Here is a 21,020-nt window from a genome sequence, read left to right as displayed (position 1 = left end):
GACCAATGGCAGCTTGACTTTGCTCAACATTCCTGGCAATCCTTCGGATCATGATGGGCAAAACCCGATCCACTGATCCTCCTTCGTTTATGTTGTAGAAACTTCGGTCTCCATTGTAAGGCAAGGGCTGACCCTGCTCCTCGCTCCATCGATGCAAGGATATTGCCCACATAGGAGTGGGGCCCTGAAATGTCGGTCGGGGGTTAGGGTTCGGGGCATCAGGAGGTTGGTTGTTGACTTCTGGTTCGGAGCTCGAGCTGTCCGAGAAGCCTTCAGCATGATGATCATCCAAAGGAATAGGGTAATCGTCGTCTGACTCCTCTTCGAGCCATCCTCCATTGCCCTGGTTCGGAAAGTACGGATCACCGGGTAGATGGAAGCCAGCCATGCTATCTACGCGAGAAAGGGGGAAAAGAAGATTAATAGACGTACTATTCTAGATACTTATAGGAAGATTCATTACTAGTTGGCCCCATACTTGCATAGTGCATACCGATTACATGTGACCGAAGCAAGATAGTCCTTCGAATAAACCACCCTAACTCTAGACCCCCAATCAAACAAGAACAGGGAATGAAGCAAAGGCTGCAGATTCTGAGTCTATAGCGCCCTAATCACATGTAATCGTGGTGTATCCACTTAGCAACTATTGTCCTACTAGTAACGACCCTTTTTGTTAACACATACGTATAATCTAGAGATACAGAATACTCCTATAGTATTCTTATGGTAGCGTTATTGTGGTATTGTTGGTAAGTTTTAGACTTGTTGAAACATCACAATCAAACTTAGGCACATGCTAGTCACTCTCAGGAAAATGTAGTTGATCAGGCTACATCACCCCGAATGTGACTATATGTCCCTAAGCCCAATTGTGCTGGCCAACAATCTTAATACTTTTGTTCTGTTCAGTGTGATACTGACTTTTGTGTTTTATAGTGATGTGTGTATATATATACTTAGTTAAATCTTTTAGATACTTAAAGTATATATTTTTGGTCAGAGTGTTTTAGTCCCAAAGTGTTTATAGTCCTTGGGATGGTCTCTGGTCCATTTCACCAATGGAGGATAATTTGGATCATATACTGGATCCAATTCGACATTCACTTCTACTTCAACTTTAGAGAAACCACCTTCGCCTTCATCAGTTGTGCTTTCGGTCTCTTTCTCCCCCTCGACTGGTGAAGTATTACCTGTGTCTTCACTCAAGGTTGCATTCAATGTGGGAATAGAGTTCTCCCCCTCGGTTGTACTTCCAATAGGTGGACTTGGAGCCGAACTTTCCTCTTTTTCTGATCCTTTAAGAGATGGAGATGAAACTGAATCCTCCCCCTCGAAAGATGCTTTGTTTGTTTCTGTTGGAGTTGTACTTTCCCCGTGTAATGATGGATTACTCTTAGCGGTTGGAGTTTCATTTTCCGTCTCTTTAGCAGCTTCATCTATCAATTTCTGAAGATTTTCAACTTTGTTAACTGTGGCTTTCGCTTATGAGGTTGCTGCCTTTTCTGGTTCATCAAACAGACGCATGTACTCTTCAAACAAGTTGGCTATAGGAACTGAGACTTGTCCTGATTCTTGAAAAATGTCTCCCGGATCACTTTCTTTTCTTTGAACCTTCTTCATGTAGCTGTCGTCGAAGGTGACATAGTAAGTTTCTTCAATCCGTTTTGAGCGTTTGTTCAATACTCTGTACGCTTTCGACATTAGTGAGTATCCCAGAAAAATTCCTTCATCGGCTTTGACATCAAACTTATTTTGGTTCTCTTTCGAGTTAAAAATGAAACACCTTGAACCGAAAATATGGAAGAACTTGACATTCGGCTTTCTGTTGTGCAGGATCTCATATGGAGTAACTGAGAATCTATTGTTCAATAGGGATCGATTTTGAGTATAGCACGCAGTAGCAACAACATCAGCCCAAAAGTATAATGGAAGTGAAGCAAAGCTTAGCATGGTTCTGGCTGCTTCACACAAAGAACGGTTTCGTCTTTCAACAATACCATTCTGTTGTGGTGTATAAGGGGCCGAAAAGTTATGATTTATTCCCATGTCAGCCACAAAACAATCAAAATCATTATTCTTTAATTCTAGACTATTGTCGCTTCTGATATTCCTCACTGTTTTCCTCAGATGTACTTCTATTTTCTTAATGAATGCTTTCAGCTTGGGAGTTGCATCTGATTTCTGTTTAAGAAAGAAAACCCAGGTGAAGTGTGAAAAGTCATCTACAATTACAAGAACATACTTACTTCTACCAAAGCTTTCAATAGCCGAAGGTCCTCATAAGTCGATATCCAAGAGTTCAAGAGCTTCAGCTATCTTTGTGTTGATTCGTGTAGGGTGGCTCTTTCTGCTTTGTTTCCCCATTTCACATGCTGCACACAGATGGTCCTTGTCAAATTTGAGAAGAGGAAGTCCACGAACATGATCACCAAGCACCAACTTATTAATGTCTTTAAAGTTCAGGTGCGATAGTCGTCTATGCCACAACCAGCTATCATCTGTATTTGCCTTTGTTAGCAAGTATATTGCCGGTTTTCCTCGTATGGGATTGAGATTTAATGGATACAACTCTCCTTTACGTTTAGATTTCAACATAACCTTCTTGGTTTGTTTTTCGATTATTTTTGACCCTTCATCATCGAATGAAACTTTCAAATTTGTGCCCACAACTAATTGTGACACACTACTAAGGTTGTGCTGCAAACCTTCTACGTAAGCCACTTTTTGAATCGTGAAGTCACTGTTTGTTATCATGCCATATCCCTTGATTGTTACAAAAGAGTTATTCCCATATTTCACATAGCCACTGTTTTTCAGCGAACGAAATTCTCTAAGTTCTTCCTTCCTTCCTCTCATGTGACGCGAGCAGCCATTGTCTATGTACCATTCTTCGTTCAACTACTCGTCACTCATTACCTGCAAATTTAAGCAGATTTAGGAAGCCAAAGTTTCTTGGGTCCTTGTGAGTTTTTCATAGAAAAAGGAATAGCAGTAGAGATATGTCACACCCCAAAACCGATAATGGCGGAATACGTTTCGGGGTGGATGACGTAGTGAACAGTATCATCACAATTGCAATATAGTAAACACAAGGAACATACAACCATTGCATTTACATAGTGAATTTAATTACAAGTGTGTTTTGTAATGTTTAACAATCACCCAAAAGTAAATAAAAAATAAGAGATGGGTCTTGTGTGCTCCACCTTCTCCAAAAATGCTGAGTCTGTACCTGTCTATCTTTGACCTGAAGATACAAGTTATTTTGAAAACGAATATCAGCATAAAACTGGTGAGTTCATAAGAATTTAGTGTGAGTTTTGTATACAAAGCATTAGTATGAAAATTTCGTCATTTAAATTCTTAAGCAGTAGAAACTTAGAAAAATCCCATGTTTTTCCAGAAAATACATTGTGAGTGACAATTTGTAAGAAATATGCATTCTTCCTTTCTTTGAAACAGTTTATTGTAAACGTATATTGAGAAATCTCCAAATAATAATTGTGATAGATTAGGTTAAGCCTGTAATCAGTGATAGAGGTACAAGCTTCTTTTAGTGATAGGTACTTATTTACTTCGGGATGTGGTTTAGCATTTAGTGTGGTATTTTAGAGTAGTTGTAGAGTATTCCTTGTATATTACTAATAGTGAGGGTAATAGAGGATCCCATGACCTTCCCAGTCATGCACAGTATAGTGAAGTAGTGGCATCCCTGGGCCTGCACGGCGCGGACTGAGATTAACAGTCGGGATGTAATAGCGTCTGCCCCGTATAGATCTATACATGTAGAGTCGTCTCCCTGCAGAAAAACTCCGGGCGTAGTGGGTAGCGAATAGAGTATCTCGTAGCGGTTTAGTGTAGTATTGTTTGTTTAGTGTTTTCTCTATTGTTATAGTGTAGTAATCTTTTAGTATTGATCATAGTGTATTCTCTTACTAGTGTATCGTCTAGTAATAGTGAGTATTATAGTGTAGATAGTAATGACTTTAGCGAGTAGTAGCTGTAGCAACCGTAACTATACCTATTATAGTTATCTTAGTGGGGATGGTTCTTGGCATGTTAGTGACTTTAGCATTATGTGAAAGCAGTAACATTCGTATCCCATACTGATATACAGAATATATAACTAAGAAATCAACGACATTCGGACAGATAACCACTACCCTAAGCCCACAATCAAACAAGAACAGGAAATAAGGCGAGATATCGGTCCTAAGTCCTCCAAGTCTTACTTATATAAATGTATCAGTGTGGTTACATTTTATAAGTAAATTGATTTAATAAAAATATTTTTCCAAAAGAACATTTGAATTCTGATTTACTGTTTAAAAATAGTTTGAAAAGGGTGAAACCCGTTTATAAGGCATATGAACAAATCACATGTGATTTGAATTAAGGGTAGTGAATCACATGTGATTAATCCTCGTAATGCGGAATTTGTTCTGTAAAAATTTACATAAATATTTTTAAGCAACTTGTATCTCCCCCCTAAAACATTTAAAACATTTGAAAGGTTCATTAAGGGGTATGAACTCACCTGAAATCGCGGAAATCGGGTAAAAGTGTCGATTGAGCGTTTGGTACCAAATAACCACTTGAGCACCTTTTAGGACCCTAATGTCATAAGAAATATGTATTTTACAAGAAGTTAATCATCTTATGCTTTTCATTATAGTATTTGGACATTCTAGCATCGTTTTCGGGGTTTTAAGGCCTAGAAAGGGTTCCCGGGAGTGGTACAAGATCATGAATGATTTACGCGGGGGGGGGGGGGGGGGTCCATGAGCTCACTCCCTTGGATTTTATGGCCCAAAGGCCATCCTTTGGGAGTTTACGACCGTAAGCCCCCTAGGCTTGGCCGTAAACTCTTGAGACACTCCAAAATGTATGATTAGGGCCTTATTTCACTTCCTTAATTTAATGGTGTGTGTCTTGGACTAATAGGGAAGGATTAAACATCATAATTTGTGACATTTTTGGGGAGTTTACGGCCAAGACTTGTTCTTGGGCCGTAAACTCCAATAAATCCTTCAAGATGTATGTTTTAATGGTACAACATGGTCTCATACACCTTAGATAAATCCTAGAAGGCCCTATTATGAGTATTGGGACAATTTGGCATCAACTTTTGGGGAGTTTACGGCCCAAGAACATCCTTGGCCGTAAACTCTTCATTTTGTATCCAAATGTGAAGTTTAATGGTACAACACACTTCCAAAGGCCTTAGCTAAATTCCTTACAAGCACTAAAGTAGTTTAGGGACTTGTTTGACACCAATTTTTGGGTGTTTACGGCCCAAGCTTAAGCTAGGCCGTAAACTCCTCATTTTGTCCTCAAATGGAGTTGTTTGATGCATTTAAGTGTTCCTTGGAGTCAAGTCTAATTTACCAAACATCTTAGAAGAGTTTTTGGGGCTTTAAACATAGATTTATGGGGGTGTTTGAGGTGTTTACGGCCTAAGCACAAGCTTGGGCCGTAAACTCCTTTTTACATGTCAAATCCTTGTGTTTTAGTGTCCAAACTCTTCTAGATACATGCCTTAATTAGTATACTAGCTTAAAATAAGGAAAAACTTGATCTTTGGCATGATTTTGGGGGTTTACGGCCTAAGGAGCTTCTTAGGCCGTAAACTCCTTTATGGTCCTTGATTTCTATGATTTTGGCCCCTAAATTCAATGAAGCATGACTAGATTAAGATAGAGGATGAGTACTTACGTTTGGAAGTCGGAAATTAGCGGAATCGGGGCCGATTTCGAGTCTAGAAAGAGAAAGTAGAGAGAGAAAGTAGATGTGTGGTAAAAGAGTGTTCAAATGCTGTGTACACCCATTTCATATGTTTCGGGTATCGCACCGATACACGGCTACCCGATGTTTAAAGTTAACTGGGTTAAAACTTTTTACCCGGGTGAAGTGGTTGAAAAAGTAATACAACTCCATTGGGTTAAACGGGGTTAACACTTACGAGTTATATTTTTTTTTATGACAATATCAAGCCATGCTTAAATTTTAGACATTCGGATATTGACGATTCCAAACATTACATAAATAACGTATAGTGACACGTTCTGTTAGTGAAAATGGGATTTGTAACGGGAATAGATTTGGGGTTGTCACAAGATATCAACCAAGAATGTTCTTTTTACTAATGTGGTTTGATCTTTTCTTTTAATTGTATACACCTTAATTTTTGTTTTATCTAGTTTAAATTTGAATTCATTGATTAGTTTGTTTGATGATTTTTGACTCCTAGGATCAGCAGTTAGCTTTTCTTTTCCTTTGAAGGTTGCTTTGCTTTGAGGTTTGTTGTATCGGAAACTAGATTGAGGACCGAAACTCGGTTTGCATCTGTTAGGAGGACCGAAACTTGACTTAGGACCGAAACTGGATTGGGGACCGAAAGTGGATTTTCGGCTCTCAGACTTGGAATAGTAAGAACTGGGGCTGAATTTGTCTGTTACTTTTGTTGGATTAGTGTCTAAGTCCATAACTATTTTGGTATGTACTTGACCCGATTATGAGCATGGTCCTTTTGGGTTGCCTTCACCATAGCAATATGTAGGATGATTTAAGGAGAGAAAGGTTTAAATATGATTTATTAATATATTATGAGAATAATATATTAAAGGAGAAATCATATTGTTTAATTAATATTAGTCAAGAATTAATTGTTAATTAATTTTGTGGCTAAAAGAGATTAATTAAACTTAGGGGACTAAAGTTGTAATTATAAGATAATTATAATTGGGCTATGGATCACCTAATAATATATAGGTTGGACGAATTCTATGGGAAACCCATTAGAAATCGTCCAAGGGATATGTTTAAGGAGTCCATGGGTTGCTTAGGGCCTAAGCAGTCAAATTAGGGTTTCCTAGTTGTAAACCCTAATAGCCTACATGTATATAAAGGGCCCCTATGCCCCAAAAACGTGGACAACACTTCCATTAGGGTTTCCAGCCGTTTTTGGTGCCTCCCCTTTCTTCTCCTCTTCATCCAAGTTGTATATGGTGTTTGTGACTCCATTAGAGGTGCAACACTTGAGGCACTAAGCTTTCTAAGGCCAATCCAATCAAGGAATTGATTGTTATTGCTATATAACAATCAAAGGTAATTCTATAAACCCTAATTCAGTTTATAATATGTTAGATCTAAGTTTATTAGTCTTGGATTCAAAGCATGTACAATAGAGAAACCTAGATCCAAGCATTAGGGTTTGTATGAGCACATAGGATTGTTCTTATGCCTAAAACCCATCAGTGGTATCAGAGTCTTGATTGGTTTCAGTTGTATGTGATGCTTAACTGTTTTATTTACTGAAAAATACGATTTTTGGCCTCTGCCCGACCTGACTCGGCGAGTCAGTGGATGAACTCGGCGAGTCAGGCTGACTCGGCGAGTCCAGGGGTCAGACAGAGGGATTTTCGGGTTTTTGCTTCTGTTTTGACTTGGATTTGATACCTAATTCGTTTTTTGAAGTTAAAATCCAATTTTTATCTTAAATTAGTGATTATCCTTGCCAAAACAATAGATAATTTCAAATCTTTTAAATATTGGTTGTTTATATGGTAAATATGGATTATTTCAAATTATTTGGTAATTATCTAATGACTAAAATAAGATTAGGTCAAATATAGATAATGAATAAATTAATTGTTTAACTTATATTATTTGTTATTTGATCCTTGTGATGTGAAAAGGTTTCAATTGCACCCTTTAGGTTTTATAGTTTAAATTTGAACTTAAAAGTTTCGTTTATGAAATTTAAATAAGTTAAACCCTAATGTTTTGAAATGTTTCAAAACTTGCCCTCAAGTTTTGGAATTTTAAATTTGATTAAAAGTTTAATTTTGAAATGCTAAATTCTAAAACCCTAGTAATTTGAAAAGTTCAAATCACACCCTTATGGTTTTTATTAATTAATTAAAGTGTATAGTTAAAAGTGATTTAATAAACCCATAAAGTTTTTGGTTTACATTTAATTAAATTAAAAGTATAATTTACTAAATTAAACCACCTAGTATTTTAAAAGTGTAAAATACACCCTATACTACATATAACATTAAAAGTCTAATATTATATATATATGTATGAGTAAACACTCAGTCTTACCATTAGTAGGCCTCATTCACGAAGCTGGTCTATAAGGGGTGTTTAAGGAAATTGCCTATAAAATGGCGATTGAATGGGTATCCACTCTTACCCACCTCACTCTTGACTAGTGGAGGGTCGTTAGCCGAACGGGTAGGATAGGACAGAAACCTTCCATTATAAGTATAATGAAGTACAAAGTAACTAAATGCTTTTTCAAATTCCCAAATCATAGTTACTTTAGGCAAAATGTGAAATTGTATGCTAACCCATGGAATTACACTTCGTACCCTTGTCAAACGTTAGTGGAGCGTGTGTGGTTAACCGGCACACTAATTTGGGGATGACATTGGTGGCAAAGGGTGGGTCGATGCTTATCATAGATCAATGGAGCGTGTGTGGCTAACCGGCACATTGATTAGGTGATTGTAGCATTTGGTGCACCACGTGATTCGTATGGTTATTCACACCTTGTTTGTGATCCTCGGCATCCCAGTCACAAATAGTAGGGCATAATCGAGATTAAACATGCCATTGAAAATTTCAATGAATCTCAAAAGATCTAGGAGTTTCAATTCATTTAAAACTTAATCTTCCTTTTCGTTTTTCATGGTGGAAATTGGTAAATCGTCATTTACCTACCTTCAAATATTCTGCAATTAGATTACGGCATCCCTCTTCTAGGTTGTAGAGTATTGTGTTGGATCCTAGCTTGATGTTTCATTTGGGTGTTACATCAAGAATTCTAATCAACCTAACTTGAATTTTCTCCCGTTTTGTAGATGTCTACATCTTACAATGGTCTTCCCAAATCCTTTGGAACAAGCTTTCCAAATGAAGATGACGTTCCGAGATACGATCAAGGAAATGAGAGTCATGCTACACTTCCTCCACCTCCTCCAATTATTCTCCCTGACCCACAAGTTCAAAGGCTTGAAAAGTTCAAGGTCACTCAAGCCTTTTTGGCAAGTAAACACGAAGATGGGAAACCTGTGTGTGCACACGTCTTAGAGATGAAGTCACACATAGATAGGTTAATCATGTTGGGTGTCGAGATTTCAAGCGAGTTAGTTGTTGACTGGGTTCTTCAGTCGCTTCCTAAATCATATAGTGAGTTCGGTAGAGAGTACTATATGATGGACCACGACGTGACCCTAATTGATCTCACCTATTTGCTTATAGCTGCTGAATCAGCAATGATTTGGCGTGCTGGTCAAGCAAATTTGTCTAGTGAATCAAACTCCCAAACTTCAATGGACACTGGCAACATTGGAAGTCCAGAAAGAACTAAGTTTGTGATTGTCCGATGTGCTGTGCCAAAGGAGTCCATTTGCTTTTATTGCCAAGAGATGGGGCATTGGAGACGAAGCTGACCTAACTACCTGAAAGATCTAAGAGATGGGAGAGTCAAGATGTATGGCTCTACTCCAGGTAAAATCCATTATCTAACTCTTTTGAGTTCCTATTCTAGATTCTTAATACATGATGTGATAAGATTACATTTTGATGTTTTGTAGGATCGAAGAAAAGAGAGGAAGCTTGAGGGAAGAAGTGAGCTGAATCTAATCATGAAGAAATGGATTTTGATCGCATTACTTGATGAATGGATTCTTGAGCTACTACTTGGAGTTAGAATAGATTGTTAAGAAATATGTAATAACATAGTTTTTCAATTGAATTGCATTGTAAGGACAAATTTTTTCCGCAATAAAATGAATTTTGACTTTATCTTATTTATTTATCCTTGCAATGGCATGTATGAAAGAATTAATGTTTGAATGTTTCTATTATTAGCAATAATGGATTTGATTCTTAATTGTGTTATTTGTGGAAATGTCAAAAGTTTACCAAATAGGGAGAGTTTCTCATCGCCCAAGTTTCAATTGGACAGAAACTTGGAATCATGCAATGTGCATTGTATGATGAATGAAAAACTTTCACATTTGGGAAACTTAGACTAATTCTTTGGCAAAGTGTCAATTGAAGGACTAGGAGATCGAGTACACTAGGTCGTACGTTGATCATGTCTACCACAAGAATGACAAAGATATTCGTCATGATTTACTAAAGTTTAGTAAATATGGTTATACTTATAAGATTGAGTATAATTCTGAGTTAACTGAAATAGTTTCAATCAATAGCAGAACGAATAAGAAGAATCAAGATGGCAGAAAGATAAAGGTTTCTCCATTCTAAGAAGAAGGGAGAGTACCTTTTATTGTGTTTTATGATGAAGTCTTAATGATTAAGAACCATATCTCAATTGATCCTCTAAGTGAGTCTTAGTGCATTTGCATGTCTAAGAAGAGGAATCAAGTATTGTAGAAATGGTTAAATCAATAAGTCAATCATACTTCGTTCCAATATCAAGTCTTAGAGTCAAGATTGTGACATTAAGTGAAAAGTCTTAAGTAGGTTTATAACACTCATCAAATGTGGAATTTGGAAAAAGTTTTCTTATTCTTGCACATTTGAAATTGGTAAGTTGTGCTGTCTTGGATAAGACAAAGACCAACTAGGACCAATTGTGTGAAGTGTTTTGTCTTGATAAAAACTACACTAACTCTTGAATATTTGGTTTGTCAAGAAATGTTTCTTGACAAGAGAATCTTATATGTCAAGGAGTCAGTGGGAGTCTTAATGGTCTTGAAAAGTTTCAAGAACAAATCAAGAATAAACCTTATCGATCATCACTAGCACACGACTTGAGGTTTACAACCTATCGTGCTGACATTATTTTGTTTTTATGCCATTCCAATTGAGTTAATTGTGTATGTGAGTTCTATGAGTTCTCATTTGAATGCATACTAGAGCCTTAGTCGATGGAAAGTACATTGATATGTAAGGACAAATTACTAAACTACTTGGAAGACATGGTGGGCACTCGTGTTACCATAAGGCAAGAAATCAAGATTAAAAAAAGTTCATTCCATATGAGCTTGGGTTTGTCACAAACTTTGGTTTTGGCAAATTCACATGGATAGGAACTCATACACCATAAAATCTAAGTGTCATAAGATTCCCTCCTTCATGAAAATGACTGTGAGGAAATACTTCCACTAAGAGAGGTTTTAAGAAGATAGCGATTGTGAAAATTGTATTCTCACATTCGATTATGGTTACGGCATCCCTTTCCATAGTTCGAATTCTGAGATCTGGCAATTAGTTTGAAAATTTGGAACTTAGTAACATAAGTTCTAGATTGTTTAAACACACATATGAGCTATCTAAGGCAAAGGTGTATAAGTTTAAGAAGCTTAGATAAAGGCTTATCGAAGCATCTGGTATTAGAAATATGAATTTCAGAAATTCAATAGGCATTGTTTTCTGGAAGTTCATTTGTTTTCTGAATACATGTCAAGGCTAGTGGGAGCATAAGTGTTGTGCTTATATGATAATCATCATGATAATGGGAGCATAAGTGTTATGATTGTATGGCGAGTATTGCAAGTTAGCAATATTAATTATAGAAAAACAAAGATTCAAATTTGCAAAGTTGCATGGGTTGAAAAGTTGTTTTGCTATAATTAAGGGAGAGAATATTATACTTCGTTTCAAAATCTAAAGCTTAGATTGAGAAATTTTAATATTTTCAGTCAAAGGATACATTGTGTGTTCTTAAAATTCGATTATGATTACGGCATCCCTCTTCATAGTTCGAATTGTGAGAACATGACACATAAAATATTATGGCAAAAGATTGGTAAGGTATCATATCTTTATGTAAGACATTATGCATCGTGTCCCATACACTTCGGGTATAGGATCAATTGCAAATGCTATAATAATTTACCATTCTAAATTTTTTCAAATGTCTAGCGCATTAAGAGGGAAAAAGGACTAGAATGGGTTTTGACTAAAATTATTAAACAACTATCAAAGGACGATCCAAAGTTCGCTGAGGATTGGTCGCTTGTGAGTAGTTGGAAGTATGATATTGGATGGACCATATCGACATTATTATGAATAGATAAGATTCTATTAAGAATGAGTCGTCATATGGCAAATGTGGAAATGTTTCCATATTGGGAGTTGGATATTGAGAATCTATGTCTAGATTAGAAACTTTTATGCAAGAAGGATGTTCAAAGGAATGTACTTTGAATGTGAGACTTCACGTCTATGGATTTGTCTTGTAACAATTTCTATGAAAGTACTTTGTAATTTCATTAGCCAAGTCTTGGTGACTTTTGTGCTATGACTTTACGAAAGGATCGTTGCGTAAAATGTTAGAATCTAGCATATTCTAGTAGTGGCAAGAACCTTGTGTTCTTACACTAATGATAAGGATTGGGAATTGTGAAATTAGCATCATTAAAAAGGTTTTTCAATTGATCTATTTCACAAAGTAAGGACCATAGGAAGCATAGTGTGCATGCTTTATGCATGGGATAACTATTGTTGTAATTTAAGTAATAAGTTGATTTTATGAAACAGTAAACGATAATAATGAGTAATCAATATGGTGGTTAAATAGAAGTGTTTTATTTACTCTCACAAGTTTGAGGCCATATAGGATTAAGTATTATTGTTATGTTTCAATTTGCATGTTTTGACTTCCAGAATAACTAGGTTATTCAAACATCCACAGTCGGTCATACGTTGGGAGTAGGTATGAATAAAGACTGTCATGAATCTGTCTGTAGATTGTCTGAAGTGTTTAGACATGGCACAAGTTTGCTGCAGAGTTCATGAGTGCTTTGATAAGATTAGAGTATTGGATTAAACCCACGCTCACTTGGATCACTTCATGGTTTTATCACGAGTGATTAGTGAGACGATAATATTGTATATTCTTGAAACCGAGACGTGTGAGTTGTTATTTGTTGGTCGGTTACACATTGATAATAAGTAAACGCACCAGTAACTTGGTGTTATAAAACTTATTGTTGTGTGTGATTCGATTAATAAATGCAAGCGAGCATTTGAGTCGAAGTTTATCCATTCCTTTTACCCAAAGTAGGATAAAAGCGATATCTATGGGCCTCTCGATGATTTAGTGATGACACCTAAGCGCTTGGCCAAGCCGGGACTAAGTTGATGTGTTCAATTGTAGTCTGTTATTAGTCGTCATAAATCGGAAGTCGGGAAACAGTATAGAGAGAATGATTGAAATTCATGTCTTTTGTCTATACGATATCTTGAGAATGGAGGAATATATAATCCCTTATCTAGAGGACACGCTATCTGATAAGATCAGAGTTGGCAGCGGCTTTTGAAAGCTACGATTGCTGATCAGGTTCTGAAGTCATACGGAAAATAGTTATTAGACTTATCCAAGTGGGAGACTGTTGGATTAGTGTCTAAGTCCATAACTATTTTGGTATGTACTTGACCCGATTATGAGCATGGTCCTTTTGGGTTGCCTTCACCATAGCAATATGTAGGATGATTTAAGGAGAGAAAGGTTTAAATATGATTTATTAATATATTATGAGAATAATATATTAAAGGAGAAATCATATTGTTTAATTAATATTAGTCAAGAATTAATTGTTAATTAATTTTGTGGCTAAAAGAGATTAATTAAACTTATGGGACTGAAGTTGTAATTATAAGATAATTATAATTGGGCTATGGATCACCTAATAATATATAGGTTGGACGAATTCTATGGGAAGCCCATTACACTACTAGAAAAACAGCATTTAATGACGCGCAAACAATGACACTCGCTGATAGAGGACGCGCATTTGTGCGTGCCCTAAAAAATAATGTCAGTTTTGCAAAATTTGAAGGATAAAGGACACGCATTTGTGCGCGCCCTAAAATTAGTGTCAGAAAAAAAAAAGAAATGCGGAGGGCGCCTTTCATAAAATGTGTGTCGTGTAAATGTGTCGCTTTATAATTTTTAAGTGAAACACACGTTTTAGGCGGGAAATGAAATCGACTAAAATTACTCCCGCCTATTGGATTCCAAAAATTAATCCCCCCGCCTCAAGAAAAATCCCTAGGGCCTTCATCTTCTCCTTGCTCATACGTTCTCATACGATATTCAAAACCTCACTGAGTCTCTCCTTCTTGAAATCCTCGCAAGATTGCCCCTGAAATCGAAGGGATCATTCTAGGGTTCTTTTCAAGATGGGAAGGCTCTCTGCAACGCTCGCTACCTTGGCTCACCTCATCTACCAACGATCTCGACTCATCTCTTTTAGCCGGAGAGCTTGGGATAACCTTACCTTGACAGAGACCGCCACATATGCTCAAATTTACAAGCCCTAGGTCTGGTTTAATGACCATCAGATCTTCTTTGTGATCTGTCTCGCACAACAAGACTCCCTCTCAATAACATCGTCTTCCTTGTGTTGAAGGTATGATAATATCATCTAAAACTTAGTGGGCTCGATCGCACCCACAAATATGTGATTCTACCTACAGTAATCGAGACCACAGTCCAAAGAGCCGACATAGGGCTTTCAAACATGAGATTTTATGAAACTTCAAACCACGTGTCTCTCAAATTGGCATTATTCACTAAATTTTCATATATATTGTTAAATTCTCTTTTCTACTGTTCGAATTTTTGCTTGTTTATGTCGATTTTGCCCTTGATTTGGTGATTCTCCCCCTCATGTTGACTTGTATTCTCTGAATAGTACTTAATTTTGACAAATTGGTTCAAAACACAAACAAATTGGAAATTTAGGGTTACTTATCTGTTACCATAAAATTATCAAGACAGATTGATAAATCTGTAGTTCAAAAGATTCTTTTTCCTATAGAAAAATTGTAATTCTGTTTGGAATGAAGGAGCAACATAATAGAAAACTAGAATGTGCATGAATTCTAAAGGGCAAGAAACATTATCCATGTGGCTTCTGAATTTCTATGTGTCTGATACATGCAAAAAACATTATCCATGTGGCTGCATGGGGCAACATAATAGAAAACTAGTATGTGATACGATTACCTTTTCTGTTAAAACCTTTCTCCCTAAATCATCTCTTTAATTCTATCTAGGTTTATATTCTACTTCCAATTTGGGGGTTTGATGCATTCGGTAGTTGAATTCTGGGACAAAAAGTTGTATGATTAGGGATAGAAAAGATTTTTATAAATTGCAAATTAGATATGGATCTGTTATACATTCAACCTCATTTTCCTTTTCTACAAGTCTCAATACTAGGGTATGGCTGCATGGGGCTTACAGGTATCTATAACAATCCTCTCCCTGAGGAAGAAGGCAGCAAAGTGCTAAAGGAAGCTTTTAATAGAGGAGTTACATTCTTTGATACTGTTGATGTATATGGGGTTCAACATGCTAATGAGATACTAGTTGGGAAGGTAATTGTATTTCCTTATACAAAACAACAAAGCTATATAAATAATCTTCATGAAATTATTGCAATGTAATCACATTGCTAGACATTTATCCTAGTTGATTAAACTAGAATGCTTCAGGCATTAGATATGGATCTGTTCTATAATATGCGTGATTTTTTAACTTCTCTTCATCTATTTCATTATTTTATTCTAATTTTATGTTTTTTTTAAGAAATGTAGTATAATTGTTTCATTTATTGATAGGTATTGTTGTAAAATGTAAATAGGGAAAGTTTCTAGTTGATTTAGCTTGTCATGGTGATAAGTTGTTCCAAGTAGTGTTCAAGGAAAGGTAAGTAATCTAGGACAACTAATCTTTGTTTCCCCAAATTGCAATCCAGTCAAGGCTTCATGAATTATTAAAATATAATTTTTTTTTAATATAGCAACAAGATCCATTGCTGTGATCAGTAAAATCGATTAAGAATAAATTACAAAATGGTCCCTGTGATTTCTGCTATGTATCAGATTAAGAGCCCTCACGTCTCTGTGTTGACGAGGTAAAAAAAACTACACATTATTTTGTTTTTTCATTTTTAATTAATTCCCCTTTTCTCTTATTAATATTATTATTCTTTTAATTTCATTTATGTAATCGTTTGGCCTCAAATGCTTCAACCATGGCAGCAATGCCTTTGAACTGAGTGGTTTCATCTTCTGTAATTCGAAGAAAGTAAGGATTCTGATTCGAAAAGGGAGTTGTTGAAAATGAAAGAATGGGCACATTGGCTTTGTCTCCCAAAACCTCCAAGAATCTTGCTTGGGCTGTTGATTCTAGACCTATTATCGCTTTCACTTTATGACCTTTTCTTATCCTTTTAAGTAATAAATCTTGTAATATATTATCTAAAATTTAGACGTAAAAGTATAGGAAATCCCTAATGAATTTCTTTGATTTGTGTAGCTTACCTGGCCATGTGTATACGAATTTATCATCATATATTTCAATAACTATATAAAAAATTTGATGTCACAGGATCAAGAACAGGAAATTCTACCAAAATCAATATGCCTTCTGCAACCAGTATGTACAAATTATGGTTTTATATCCTTGTAGAGTTGTAGGCACATGTTACTGATCACATTTACACATTTAGTAAAGTTTGGATGTTATCTTTTTCAGGCTTTTAACAGCCATGGCTACTCCTCTCTTCCCTTCACTGGAATCTGAATCACATAAAATATTCATGAATCAGAATGGAGATTCTAAAGATCATCATCCAAATGCACCAAAATTTAGAGTAAGAACCACTATTAATGAAGGTATTCTACTGGGCTAGGATGCTTGTTGTTTGGATATGGAGCCATGGAAGAACTTGGACCCTTCCGTGTTAACAGTGATGGAAAAACACTCTACCCCAACCACTATGCATGGAACAATGGTAACAAAAATTCCTTTAAAAATTCCTTTAATTACTATGTCCCATTCACATCACTTATAATCTTAGTCCTTGTCTTGCTGGTGCATGCCTAACCCTATAAAACCTTTGCTTTTGAGGTACTAACTGTTTTCTCCTGGAATTTTTTTTGCCTGAGATTTTTTGCTGCCAGCTATCCCTTCGGGACCACTCTTATGTATTATGTCAAAAGCACCAATTCAGAAATTTGCTGATTATGTAAGTCAACTTTCCTCTTCCTTTTTGCTTTTTATTATTTATGCACCCTTATGCCACAAATCTCTTTATTTATCATACTAAATATGCAACCATCCCTTATTTTACTCCTAACATGTTGTATAATTCATTCATGTCAGCTGCATATATGTTGCATAAAATAAATTGGTAAAAGTAGACATGTGAATTATGGTTCGAGTGTTTATATTTAAAAGGATTAAATGCATATGCACATTTATGAAACAACATTCACCCTCTTCCCGATTCTGCAACAAATTTGTTTCTTTATTAGAAAATATGCACCGGTGTATTATTTATTGTAGGACCAAAACATACGATGTTTTACCAGCAACCTATTTAACCTGATGAAACATGGGTGTATAAGTTGCATAAATAGGTTAAATAGGGAAAGATGATTGCATAAATTGGTAAAAGACAATTCACTTATTATGCGTATTATATATATATATATATATATATATATATATATATATATATATATATATATATATATATATATATATATATATATATATATGTGTGTGTGTGTGTGTGTGTGTGTGTGTGTGGTTCAGGTTGCAAGCATTTTTGTCCCTATGGTGGTTGGTTTGTCATTAATGACGCTGCTAGGGTGGTAAGTTTCGAATCCATAGACTTGCAATAAATTACATAATACATAAGAGAAGAGAAGAGAAATGACATGTGGTAAATTTGATTAGTCCTCTATCCAACTCTTTGGCATCCTTATGAGTCTTCTTTGATGTGTTCAAAACTGAGTCCTGAAACTGAATATCTTTTGGTGCTATGATCATTTATTTGAAGCTCTGATGTTTACCCAAGATTTAAAGGTGTGCTTTCCCAAGTTCTTCCTATTTTAGGGAATGTTAAAGATCAACATCGACCAAATACTTGACTTTTTTACTTTGTTTGTGGTTTCATTTAGTAATAATCCTTTTGAGGGGGTGTTTGTTGGGCTGCTTCTTTCAATGTCATTAACAATAGTGGTAAGTAAAATCTTAGTACTATGAACCTCTTTTGCTTAAACCTACCTTATTGACCTGTAGCTGATTAAACATTAAATTAATTATGCAGGTTTTGAAGTTTTTGATGGAAAAGAATAGTGTTAATGCTCTTCATAGAAAAGTATGTTGGTATTTTAGGAAATTTGGCTAATAATTTAGTTAATTATATAAAAAATGTTGAAATCTTACATTTGTCTACTATTGGAATGATTATTTGTAGTATTACATTTGTCTACTATTCGAATGATTATTTGTATAACGTTAACTTTTGTGCAATGCATTGTATTATTTGTATATGGTATTTTATTTTCCATTATGTGACATAAAATGCAAATTTAATATGAAAATAAGTAAATCCATAAATAATTTTTTTTTTAAATTTAAAATTACGATACGCAAAAATGTGTGTCATCTTCATTTATGACATGGCCTTTCTTGACAGGGGCTTTCTTGATACGCATTGCGTGTCATTAACACGCGCGTCGTAAGGTTACGACACGCAAATGCATGTCGTCTTCCTTTATGACAGGGCCTTCCTTGATACGCATTGCGTGTCGTAACCGCGCGTCGTAAATGCACGTCGTCTCTCTTTATGACAGGGCCTTCCTTGACACGCATTTGCGCGTCGTCTGAGCGTTTTACGACGCGCAATGAGCGTCGTAAAAGGCCTTTTTTCTAGTAGTGTTAGAAATCGTCCAAGGGATATGTTTAAGGAGTCAATGGGCTGCTTAGGGCCTAAGCAATCAAATTAGGGTTTCCTAGTTGTAAACCCTAATAGCCTACATGTATATAAAGGGCCCCTATGCCCCAAAAACGTGGACAACACTTCCATTAGGGTTTCCAGCCGTTTTTGGTGCCTCCCCTTTCTTCTCCTCTTCATCCAAGTTGTATATGGCGTTTGTGACTCCATTAGAGATGCAACACTTGATGCACTAAGCTTTCTAAGGCCAATCCAAACAAGGAATTGATTGTTATTGCTATATAACAATCAAAGGTAATTCTATAAACCCTAATTCAGTTTATAATATGTTAGATCTAAGTTTATTAGTCTTGGATTCAAAGCATGTACAATAGAGAAACCTAGATCCAAGCATTAGGGTTTGTATGAGCACATAGGATTGTTCTTATGCCTAAAACCCATCAACTTTTTCTTTTCCTTAGTCCTCTGAAATCTTCTTTGGAGGAGCATAGTTGGGATTCTGTGAATTCCAGTAAATCTTTCGCTCATTTAAATTCTTAGCATATCTTTGATTTCTTAAGCGTTTTTGCTCAACTAGTTCTCTCTGCGATTTGTGCATATTGAAGCTTGCCTTTTGCTTCTCTCTTTGGGTTTCTGTTGCTTTGATTTGAGCTTTCGGTTCTTCTCTCTGTTCTATAGGAATGTCCTTGGTTCCACTCATGCTTGGTTTTTCAGAACTCAAGGGTTTATTTACGGGTTCAGCAACGTATCTTCCTTTAACTTTCCAGGAGGTATGCTCAGATAAGCCTACAGTTTCGTCTGCATTATCTATGGGAGCCGACCAGAAGAACTCTTCGCATCCTCCTTCATTATCTTTTTCTACCAAGACTCTTAGTTCTTCTGTTTGTCTATGAGTAACTCCTTCAGTTGCATACATTTGATTTGGAACGGTTTGAACCTTTTGATAAACCACAACTTTTTCTTTAAGTTTCTTTTCCTTATCCTTTGCTAGACGAGCAAATTCAACTGAATCTTCTGAGATTAATGGTTTATCATTCTCAGTTTCACACTTTGTAAACTCAGAGCAATCAACTACATCTTCTACAGATATCTCACTCATCTCATCAAATTCAGATGTGTTGTCTAAGTCTATTTTACTTTCAGAGGTTAGTTTGGCATTGGATTGATCAAATGAGTGAATAGTGTCCGATTTGATTTTCAATTTGTCATTTTCATCTAAAATGTCTTTTAACATGCATCTGTGTTCTTTTGAATCTATGAAGGTTTCTATTTTGTCCAGACCAATTTTGTATGACATGGACGTCTCTTCTGATGATACTACTGATTCGCATTCTGCTATTACTTCATCTTCCTTGAATTCAAGAAAACGCAAAATCATCTTATGGATTTTCTTTCCTATCTCACAGTTTAAATGCAATTGAGCTATATTAGTGTATAAAGTAAATGCTTAGCAATTAAACAAAAAACATTTCTCTATTTCAAAATTTTCAAATTGTTTTTTTGCAAATAAAATCTTTCGTCCCTAGCTTTAACTAACTCCGCCTCCTTCAACTTGATCCACATCCTTCTCTCCTCACTCTTTGAAGACACCCTGCTGAGTTGGTCAGTTAGGTTAGAATCCGCTAAGCGAGTTTGCATGAGACTACCACTTAAGTTAGAGAATTTAAATTTTAATTCGTTTAATTCTTCATCATAATTTGTTAATGGAATTTTAAGTGATTCGAGGATGGTTTGTACCTTTTTGATCAATCGATCGCAGTCGTTGATCTCCATCATAGCATATTCTTCGCTTGTAAGGTCATATTCAGATATACCCGACTCTTCTTCTTCTTCTGCAACACCTTTTCCTTTTGATATAAGAGCCAGTGATCCCATGCTAGAGACCACTTTGTTTCTTTGGTTACTTCACTTTCATGGGACTTAAGGATTCCCACAAGTTTTGCAAGCGAGTAAGATTTGAATTGCTCATGCGCTTTTACGGTAGAGACCATAGTCATCCATTTGGTTCTTAGTCCGTTCATGAAAGTCACCTTTTGCTTAATTAACTTTCTTTCTATTCCATGCTTGACCATTCTGCTGAGAAGATGATTGAACTGATCGAACGTCTGTACGAGTTTCTCCTCTGGTTTCTGATTGAAAGCTCCAAATTCTGACAGCAACAAGGTTTGAGTTGAGTGTTCCAGATCTTCATCAGTTGAATAGAGTTCTTTCAATTTGTCCCAGATTTGTTTAGCAGTCGTGCAAGAACCCACTAACCGAAAGGTGTCAGAT

The sequence above is a fragment of the Lactuca sativa genome, chromosome 5 (assembly GCF_002870075.4).
Source record: "Lactuca sativa cultivar Salinas chromosome 5, Lsat_Salinas_v11, whole genome shotgun sequence".
Classification (NCBI taxonomy): domain Eukaryota; kingdom Viridiplantae; phylum Streptophyta; class Magnoliopsida; order Asterales; family Asteraceae; genus Lactuca; species Lactuca sativa.
This window is presented reverse-complemented; position numbering follows the sequence as displayed.